This window comes from Arabidopsis thaliana, chromosome 5, assembly GCF_000001735.4.
Source record: "Arabidopsis thaliana chromosome 5, partial sequence".
NCBI lineage: Eukaryota > Viridiplantae > Streptophyta > Magnoliopsida > Brassicales > Brassicaceae > Arabidopsis > Arabidopsis thaliana.
The window spans coordinates 11,194,849-11,203,128 of NC_003076.8; the positions used below are offsets into that span (position 1 = coordinate 11,194,849).

The 8,280-nt window shown below is 42.7% G+C and overlaps 1 pseudogene across 1 annotated transcript; it reads left to right on the forward strand.

Moving 5' to 3' along the window:
• Positions 1-2,201: 2,201 nt before the first annotated feature.
• Positions 2,202-6,833, forward strand: AT5G29562 (annotated as a pseudogene; the record flags this gene model as incomplete). The annotated part of the gene is made up of 1 exon: positions 2,202-6,833.
• Positions 6,834-8,280: the final 1,447 nt, after the last annotated feature.

Here is an 8,280-nt window from a genome sequence, read left to right on the forward strand (position 1 = left end):
ACCCTTGTTACTGAAGCCTTTCTGTAAGGGACCATCTTTGTCTCTTGACCTTTTACCTTAGCCAAATGAGTTCTTTGATGATGCATTGCTTGATTCACGTTCCAGAACTAATGAATGTTAAAGGGATTGGTAGATTTGAAAACTTGTGTAGGTCGAGCATATGAGTCGGATTGATTGATTGATGAGGCATGGCTAACGTTTTTAAGTAGAATTTGATCTTGCAGCTTAGAACTTTCAACTTGGACATTGATTTCATCTGGTTTATCTAGTGCTTTGGCTCTGAGTCCCCGCTTTCAAACCTCACCTCCAGCTTGTTCTTGATTGTTTGCTTGAGGGCAAGCAAAGACTAAGTTTGGGGGAGTTGATAAGTGTGTATTTTGCATGTTTTGAGCATCCATTTGTCATCACTTTAGCATCATATCATCACTGTTTTATACCATTTCACATCATTTGTCATCACTTTGCATGTTAAGGATAGTTTTGCATGCATGTTGCATATTTGCGTTGATTTTCTGTTTTCTGCATGTTCATTTAGGACTGCTAGAACACACCAAAACCTGTTATGCTTGGCTTGACTTAGTGACTTCTGATCACATCTTGATTGTTAGCATCACACCCATTTGGATTGACAACCTAAAATACTACAACGACATGATTGGTGTTATAGGATAATTGACCAAAAAAAACCTACTATCAGTTTGCAGGAAGAGAAATTGGGAAGACCGTTCCATCTTGGTGAGGTGTTCATCCAGACACACACTAAGTCGGATGGCACTTATGTTGATCGGAAGGCGGAGAAGATTGCTCAAACTTATGGGCAGAATGTGAGATCAAAGCTGTCTGAACTGGAGGCTGCAGCTTCTACTGTCTCTAATGGCACTTCACGACCTTGGGATCTCACAGTAGATGAGTATAAAGCCATCTTTCTCGAGGTAAGATGTTGTAGTCTAATTCAGAGTCTTAGAGTCCATTGATGCATTCATTCACTAATTGTCTTCCTCTCTATTTCTTGCAGTCCACAGATAGGGATTCAAGAGGCAATCCTTATGGACTTGGATATCTTAAAGACACTCTAGGCAATGCCAACCGCTAACTCCCCGGAGACTCAGCATCCTTTCAAGATTTAGAAGAACGGCTGCAAGAAGCTCAACGGAAAATTGAAGAGCAGGCTGCGTATAATGAGAAGCAGGATGCTGAGATTGCAGCCCGAGAAGCTGAGTCAGCCCGAGTCACAGCTGAGCAAAAGGACAAGCTCAAACACTTGTCCTTAGTCGAGAAGTATCTCCGCCAAATCGATCCGCAATTCTTGGACTTCATGGCCACTCACTCTTCCACATCCACTGAGCGTCTCCCAAATACTCCACCTACTGCTCCATAGATTTAAGAACCAAACACTATACTTGAACTTATGTTTATTTGAATAAAGTAGTTTGTTTAAGAATAAGATACTTGTATGTGTATTTGAACTTAATTTTCAATATATGTTTATCTTTTCATGATTTATAGCATTTCGAGTAACAAACCACAACAAACCATAACACTAATCAACAAACAAGAAACCCAACAATCGATGACCAAATTCTTATTCGGATAAAACCAAAAGTCGCAAAATAGTCGTAAAAACGTCGCAAATTAAACGTATAGTAGTCGTAAAATAGTCACCCAAATTACCGACTATTTTAAGACAAACCAAAATAATCATAACCTAATCATCAAACAGACGTCCATTAGTCGTATAAATTTATACGACTATTATATGACTAAGTATATCATATCATTGGTATTTTACATTTACTCGTTTAATAGTCGGCAAATTGTCGTAAAATATGTTACGACTATTTTGCGATTACTTGAAAGACACCCAGGGTTCATTGAATTTAATCGGAACATAGTCATAACATTGTCGGAAGAATTTAACGACTATTGGACGACGATATGTTTCACACGCTCTGTACAGTGTTATTAATCGTGAAATTGTCGCCAAATAGTCGCCATTATAATACGACTACTCAACGACTAATGTATATTGTATGGTCTGTTGTCATAAATAAGTCGTAAATCAACGACTAATTGACGACAGCTGGACTTAACGACTATGGTATAACGACTACTGTCATTAGTCGCGGACTAGTCGTAGATTCAGAATTAACGACTACTAAGTGACTACTTTGTAAGTCGTTGATTGCCTGTTTTCTTGTAGTGGTTCTAATGTGAATCTGATGCCTCGTTCAGTTGCTATGCGTCTTGGGTATTCCAGTCTTGAGCCTACTTTTATCACTCTTGTGTTGGCAGATCGTTCTACTCGAATTCCATATGCAATTCTTATTGATGTTCCCGTGATGATTGGAAAGAGCATGATTCCTACAGACTTTGTAGTCTTGCCTTATGAGAAGGAACCTAAGGATCCATTAATCTTTGGGAGATCCTTCGTTCACATAGTTGGAGCAATGATAGATGTTCGACAAGGGAGGATAGGGCTGAATGTTGGCGATCTCACTATGCAGTTCGATATGAACACTTTGGTCAAGAAGGGAAAACATTCTCGATAGATTCTTTCACTTCATCAGCTTCAGATAGTATTTCAGAGAAGAAATTAGAAGACCCACTAGAGCGAGTTTTGGTCTCTTCCATAGAGGATAGTGCAGATTTGGACAGTGAAACTTCTACATATACTAAGCTGCTAGATGAGACCGAACATGTAATGCAACTTACAGTTGAAGAAGCTCTTCCATCTGTGACTCCAACGCCGACTAATAATTGAGATTGGGATCCAGCAAAGGCTCCTAAAATCGAATTGAAACCACTTCCTGTAGGGCTAAACTACTTATCATGTTATTATGAATGCTTCTCTTAATCCCGCAGAGCTCACCTTATTGCTAAGCAAGCTGCGAAATCATCGCAAAGCTCTTGGCTATTCTCTTGATGACATTGCAGGTATATCTCCAGATGTATGCATGCATACGATCCACCTTGAGGATGAGTCTAAGTCTTCAGTTGAACATCAGAGAAGGCTGAATCCGAATATGAAAGAAGTGGTTAAGAAAGAGATTATGAAACTGTTGGAAGCAGGGATTATCTATCTGATTTCAGATAGCAGTTGGGTTAGTCCAGTTCATGTGGTTCCTAAGAAGGGAGGTGTTACAGTAGTCAAGAATGAGAAAGAGGAGTTGATTCCTACTCGGACAATCACAGGACATCGGATGTGCATCTATTACAGAAAGCTGAATGCTGCTACCAGGAAAGACCATTTCCCCTTACCATTTATCGATCAGATGTTGGAGAGGTTAGCAAATCATAAGTACTATTGCTTCCTTGATGGATACTCAGGATTCTTTCAGATCCCGATTCATCCAGATGACAAGGAGAAAACGACTTTCACCTGCCCCTATGGTACATTTGCTTATCGGAGAATGCCCTTCGATCTTTGTAATGCTCCTACGACATTTTAGAGAGGTATGATGTCTATCTTCACAGAGATGATTGAGGATATCATGGAGGTTTTCATGGATGATTTTTCAGTTTGTGGATCATCGTTTGAGGATTGTAGAGAATCTCTGCAAAGTGTTAGCGAGATGTGAGGAGAAACTTACCCGCAAACCTTTTGATTATGCCCATGAGGAAGTTTGAAGTAATTCTAGGAATGGATTGGTTATCTGGATACCATGCCCGAATAGACTGTGCTAAGAGTCGAGTAGTATTCGAATTAGGAAACCAAACCATGTTAGTTTATTCCGGAGTGAGTCCGAGTGCCGGAGCGGTTTCTGAATCAGCCCTTCGTGTTGAGAATATGCTAGTCCAGGAGGAAGCATATTTAGTAACCCTTACCGCGATTAGTGGAGAAGACGATGAGGAGTTGAAAGTGGAAGACATCTCAGCAGTAGGGGAGTTTGCAGATGTGTTTAAGGCTTTAGATGGCTTGCTGCCGCCCCGGAGCAACCCTTTCGCCATCAACCTTGAGGTCAGAGCTATTCCAATTGCCAAGTCTCCTTACCGAATCGCGCCTGTCGAGTTAGAAGAATTAAAACAACAACTAGGAGGTCTTCTTGAGAAAGGATTCATACGCCTGAGTTCATCACCATGGGGAGCCTCGGTGTTATTTGTAAAGAAAAAGGATGGAAGTATGCGGTTGTGTATCGATTACCGTGGCATCGACAACATTACCATCAAAGATAAGTACCCGCTTCCAAGAATCGACGAACTCTTAGATCAACTGAGAGGAGCTAGTTGGTTTTCGAAGATTGACCTTGCATCCTGATATCATCAAATTCTCATTGCTGAAGCTGACATAACAAAGACGGCCTTCCGGACTCGCTACAAACAATACGAGTTTGTTGTCATGCCCTTTGGTCTAACAAACGCTCCTGCCGCATTTATGAGATTGATGAATGAAGTGTTTCACGATTATTTGGATAAGTTTGTCATCATATTCATTGACGACATCCTCGTTTACTCACGAAGCCAAGAAGAACATTATTACCATCTACAGAAAGTCTTGGAACGACTTAGAGAGCAGCCGCTTTATGCTAAGTTCAGTAAATGCAAGGTTTGGCAAAGAGATATTGGATTCCTAGGACATCGCGTCTCGGAGCAAGGAGTAACCGTAGATCCCAAGAAGATCGCCGCCATTCAAGATTGGCCGCAACCAACCAATGTTACTGAGGTCAAAAGCTTCTTGGGTTTGCCAAAATACTATCGAAAGTTTGTCAAAGGATTCTCTTCCATCAACAAGCCTTTGACACGCCTCACGAGTAAAAGCGTACCATTTGCTTGGAGCAAGGAAGCTGAGGAAGCGTTTGAGAAGGTGAACGAAGCATTAACCACCGCGACAATCCTAACCTTACTTGAGCCTGGTAATCCTTACTCTATTTACACTAATGCATCAAGAGTCGTGTTAGGGTGCGTATTAATGCAAGATGGGAAAGTAATCGCTTATGCATCCCGACAATTTTGAAAGCATGGAAGAGAATTATCCAACTCACGACCTGGAGATGGCAGCTGTAGTGTTTGCATTACTAATCTAGAGATCGTATTTGTATGGTAAAAAGGTTCTTGTATTTACTGACCATCAAAGTCTTAAATACTTGTTCACTCAGCCTGATCTAAACTTGCGACAATGAAGATGGATGGAATTCATTGCCGATTATGATTTACAAATTCAATATCACCCCGGGAAGGCCAACGTGGTGGTCGACGCCTTAAGCCGCCGCCGAACCAAGTTAGATGCAGACAAGGAATTGAATCTGCTTCTGGAAGAATTCAAGCAGATACATCTTTTTGCCCTCGATGGAGAATCACCGGAGCCACTTGGACTTCAAACCGTTTCACAATCAAACATGCTGCAGCAAATCGGAGAAGAACAACAATAAGATGAGAAGTTACAAGAGATAGTTACAAAGCTGAAGACTCTGGACGGACCCAACGATAGCGGATATCACAGGGCAGACGATGGCACCCTGCTACTCAATGGAAGAATTATGGTCCGGATCGAGGAAATTTACGACAAGAGATCCTCTGAATGGCGCACTCGTCTACACTGAGTTTTCACCCAGGTAGTACCAAAATGTATAACGACGTATGCCGATATTATCATTGGCCAAGAATGAAGAAATCGGTAGCCAAATGGGTAAGTCAATGTGATTCTTGTCAGCAAATAAAGATTGATCCCCAAGTTTCAATCGGGTTACTTCAGAGCTTACATGTTCCGACATGGAAGTGGGAAACGATCTCTATGGACTTCATCACCGGATTACCTACAAGGAAGGGGCAGAGGAATGACTCAGTATGGGTTATTGTTGATCGTCACCAAACTGACACATTTTATACCAGTAAGAAGCATCAACCAAGCTCCCAATCTCGTGGAAAGGTATATAAAAGAAGTGATCAAGCTCCACGGTATACCAGCCAATATCGTAATCGATCGAGATCCAAAGTTTTCGGCTATCTTTTAGCAAGACCTACAGAAAGCCCTAGGGACAAACGTTCACATGAGTACAGCGTTTCATCCCGAAACCAACGGACAGACAGAGCGGACGATCCGAACTATCGAAGATCTAATCCGAATATGCGCCTAAGAATGGGGAAGGAGTTGGGAGGAAAATCTGCCATTTATTAAATTTTCGTACAACAATAGCTACCATTCTAGTATTGATATGTCACCGTTCGAGGCCATGTATGGAAAACCGTGTAGAACTCCATTATGCTGGACGAAGGTAGGAGAAAGAACCAAATTCGACCAATGGATAGTCGATGAGGCAGTAGAGAAAATCCAGTTCATATGCGAAAGCATGAAGAAGGCGCAAGACCAACAAAAAAAGTACGCAGATCGAAAGATACGAGAAGTGGAGTTCCAAGAAGGAGATATGCTCTACCTAAAGGTCACAACTCAAGAGGCAAAATATCGATTTGGAAAGATAGGGAAGCTTGCGGTTCGTTATATTGGCCCTTATCAAATTGTGAGTCGAGTTGGAGAGGTTGCTTATAAGTTGGACATGATAGAAATCATGCGACTTCATAAGGTGTTTCATGTGTCTCAATTAAAGAAGCATATACCAAATCCCAATGTTGTTATTTCAGAACCGATACCCGAATTGAAGACCAACCTCACTTATCCAGAGGGGCCACTCGAAATCGAAGAACGCCGTATTCAAAAGTTCAAGCAGCGGTTAATTCCTCAAATTAAAGTGTTCTAGGGAAAGCAAAACCGACGGGTAATAACATGGGAAGATGAAGAAAAGTTCCAGGTAAAATATCCTCAATTGTTCGATACTGAAGAAGGAGACGACAATGAGGCCAGCCCATCCAATTCTTAGGGAATTTGGGACAATGTAGCACCCCGCGCATTGACCTAGGAGGCGAATGAAGGGCAAGAGGTGGAAAAAAGAAAATGCGCATTAGGTGAGAGACGCGGATTGTCTATTTATAAACAAGGAAAACTTGGAGCTGTATCCATTCGGGTGAGCCAACTTGGTGACCAAGTTTTGTCCTTAAGCTGAAGTGGAGCCCAAGTTTCGTCTCTTACCCCTTAAACTCGCACCCTTAGCCTGTAAACAGGACCTCACCCCTTTAGCTGAACCCTTAGAGAACTTTACATCGAATCGCTGCCCAAATAGAGAGAAAGAGAGAGAGATCATCCGAACCTTTAGAAAAACCCGAGAGACAAAGAGAGAGAGAGAGCGAGAGCGTTCGAGCAAGAGATCGTCCAAACCCTTAGGATAATCTGAGAGAGAGAGAGAGATCCCGAGTTAGAGACCGTCGACCAAGTTAGGAGGATTCGCCAGTGATTGTGAGTTCCAGTTTTGGTTCTTGCATGTTTGATTTCTTTCTTGCATGTTCTCGATTCTCCCTTCTCTTAGTTTTGTTGATGTTATCTTTGAGTTTGTTGAGGTTGTCTTATCGAATAGCTAGGAGAGTTTGCGACTGAATCACCATTTGCCCTAAAGGAGTGGTTGTATTACAAGAAGCACCATTCGATTGAGAGGGATGGTTGCGTTGTCTAGACACCGCTCGCTAGTATTTGATAGTCAAAGTATGAGAACACTATGATTATGTGTGTGGAGAATGAACCACATGTTTCATAGTGTTGATTGAGTATCGTAGCGTGTGGAGCTTGTGAAAGTTATCCAAGTTGATCCATAAGCATGCTACGGTCAAGTGGGATGTAGCAGGCCTTGCCTTGTGATTCCGTTCTTTCGTGAGGTTTGCTTGACGAGATGCAACAGGCCTCATGGGGATCAAAGGACCCGAAGAGACTGGGCTCGCTACCAAAGGGTCGGGGTCGTTTACACGACGGTATAGCCAAGGGTGATGTTTCGATTATGTGCCATTGTGGTTATAACTCGGGTATTCACGGTGTGTGGAGGAAGGCAATGCATTGGGCCCTAGTAAAACTTTAAGAAAACGTTATATTTCTTGATTGTTTTATGTGTTGTTTACTACCTTCTATGCGTACTCTAATTGTTTATGTTATGTTTGTGGGGATTTTGGGTGGGGGTCCACTAACCTTTCCTTTGCGAACCCCCCGTTTTGNNTAACGCCCGTTTGCCCGTGATCCCCCTTTGTTCTGCGTGCACCCTTCAAGGGCTNTTGGGGGCGGGTGACCCCTCGGCCCCCGTGCCGGTTTTAGCCCGCGTTTCCGCTAATCCGCCGCCTCTGCCTCCGATTTCGCGGTTTTCTCTCCCCGCCTCTTCGGCCGCCTCCCTGCCCGCTTGTGGTCGCTCCCTGTCTGCTCTCGCCGCCTCCCCCCCCTCGCCCTCGCCCCCCCCCTCCCACAAAACAGCAAAA